The sequence below is a fragment of the Aegilops tauschii genome, chromosome 3 (genome assembly GCF_002575655.3).
Source record: "Aegilops tauschii subsp. strangulata cultivar AL8/78 chromosome 3, Aet v6.0, whole genome shotgun sequence".
Taxonomy (NCBI): Eukaryota; Viridiplantae; Streptophyta; class Magnoliopsida; order Poales; family Poaceae; genus Aegilops; species Aegilops tauschii.
Window position 1 is genome coordinate 613,074,623 of NC_053037.3, and position 2,492 is coordinate 613,077,114.

Sequence of the window (2,492 nt, forward strand, 5' to 3'; positions counted from 1 at the left end):
TTGTTGGGACTCTAGCAAGCACATGAGTCCCATCTATTGCTCCAACACAATCCTAATTAATAAAGACAAATGGTTGTTATTCATAAGTCCCATCAATTATTGTCTTTGTTTGAATAAAACATTTACCTTGAAATATGGATTGAAGCGGGTTCTTTCTCGTATTTTATGATGGCAATGGTTGGAGGGAGGCCGGATCATCTCATCTCTCAACTCCCCAGCAGCATAAAGCACTGCCTTAAAATACCTACTAATAACTTCGATAGATCTTCTAAAGATAGGTCGTAGTGTCTTATAGCTTTGGTTATGGCCAACCATGTAAAGAAACATGAGAACTTCTTCCTCGATAGTAGTATGGATGCTATCCAACAACAAATTTCTTTCTCTAAATATAGCACACAAACGGAAAAATGGAGATTTTCTCATTCTGAGTTGATTTGAACAATTTATGTCACTAGAGTGATAAACGTATCTCAAATTTGACTCTCTAGATATGGCACGATCGGCCATGCTGCCCAAGGTTATCCTTGGTTTTTCTTGCCTAGATCTTCTAAACATGACCATCATGTAAGCATACAATCCAGCCACTAGACCGGCTCCTCTCACAATTAGGGTGCGTTTGGATCTGAGGCAAGAACTAAACTAGCCTCGCTAGGCAAGGTCAGGTGTTTGGTATGGACAGAAAAATCTAGCTTTTGATGGCAATTAAGCCTGTAACCGCTGTCAAAACCTTGCTCATGGAGGAGAGCCAATTCGGCTCGCTCGTGCGGGCAAGCCAACAGGCACAAAAACAGCAACCCCACTTCTCTGTACACCCGTAACATAACTCCCTCATCCATGAGTCATGGTCCACGATGCACCTCTTCTATTCGAATTGTCTTCAGGTGCTGCTATCCGGTGTACAGCTCATTGCAACCAAACAGCCAGGTTTGCTCTTACGAGCTCTTGCTCACACCAGCTAGGAAAATCTACCCCAGCTAAGCAAGGCTAGCTAATGAACCAAACGCGCCCTTAGTTGCCTTCTTTTTCTTGCCAATTCATCCATCTATGACAATACAAACAAATAACAGGAAACTTAGCACACTATAATTTTTTCAGCATGACAAGCAATGAACAGAAGATAAATAGTTCAATAAATTCCTTCATGCATAAAATTTTGTCTTAACCATAGTAGGATCTCTCTACAGAAGATAGACAGTAAATACAATCAAATTAGCATATTACAATTAACCATACTCGGCTTTGTTTCTCTGTACTGCAACAAGGGCTCTTCCATGTTCAAGTTCGGGAGCCGAGGCAGGGGTAGGGGAAGGAGGAGAGGAGGAAGGCGGGGGGAGGGAATGAAGGGTCGGATCTGCTACCTCTCCCGTGTGAGGATCCACTCCGGCGGCGGCGGCGAGTTGAGGCCGGCCAGGAGCAGGGGCGGGCCGGCGACGAGTGGAGGACCGGCAGGCGCAGGGGCGGGGCAGTGGCGAGGTAGAAACCTTCAGCACGGCGGCGGGGGATTGATGAAGGAGTGGACCGGCGGCAGGCGGGCGCTGGCGGCTAGGTTAGGATGGGGTCGCGCGAAGGGAGGGGGGAGGGGGTCGCGCGAGGGGAGGGGGCCGGGTGGTCGTTCGAGGAAAGTGGGTCGGGGGAGATTTTTCTCCTGCGCGGTCTCAGCCTCTTGATAACCTCGGTGGGCCGGGTGGTCGTTCGGCAGGCCTGTGTGCGGTGCTTGGACTCGGCTATGCTAAGGCCCTTTTATGCATCGGTTCGACTATGCCCAAGGGAGCCCATAGAGTCTACCAAACAAAGAAAAGTGGGTCGGATAGAGAATTTTTTGGGCATATAGACTCTCCACGCATGCTACCAAACCACCCCTAGATGCCTCTGCTGGCCTTGCCGAGACGTCGAGCCAGCGTGGTTCATGACTGCGGCCTCGCCTCCGGGCCTGCCCTTGCCTGAGGACACCGCGAACGCGTTTTGGCACACGCAGTTCGCCAGCAGTGGTGATAACCTCGGTTGCGTGCGTGTCACGGTCACATCACTGTGCGGACCGCGGCGCGTTGTGGATGACGGCGGAGCTCATGTGGAGGGGCAGCCGATGCGGGTTGACGAAGTAGAGGCCGGCATCCGGGGCGGCTGTTTGTCGACGCAGATCGGATCGAGTCCATGTGACCCGCCCGGTGTCGAACGGTCGATGCACTCGTACGCCCGGCTGGTTGCTGACCGCCTGTGGTGTTGATGTAGATCGCGTCGGGGAGGTGTCGGGTTGATGCGCTCGTCCGACGAAGTGGTGCGTCGCTCGGAGTCAAGCGGGCCGTTGTTGGTCGTCGACCCTCTTGGCCTGCGCGTGTAGCGTCCGTAGGACGCGGTCGACCTGCACTCCAATTTGTTCAGGAATATACACCTAACTGGCGGTGAATCAAGTTAGACCGATCTGTGCAATTTGTCACCGGATTAGCGGGTCGTCGGATCTTTTTTTGTGGCTAAAAGCAACGATCTACTGGATG

General features: G+C 51.5%; 1 long non-coding RNA gene across 1 annotated transcript; it reads right to left on the reverse strand.

The window, feature by feature from the left end:
- Positions 1–401: 401 nt before the first annotated feature.
- On the reverse strand, positions 402–1,603 carry LOC120962099 (uncharacterized). The gene is made up of 2 exons (XR_005752921.3): positions 1,359–1,603; positions 402–1,042 (listed from the first exon to the last, which is right to left on the reverse strand). It is a non-coding gene; the product is annotated as an uncharacterized lncRNA (long non-coding RNA).
- Positions 1,604–2,492: the final 889 nt, after the last annotated feature.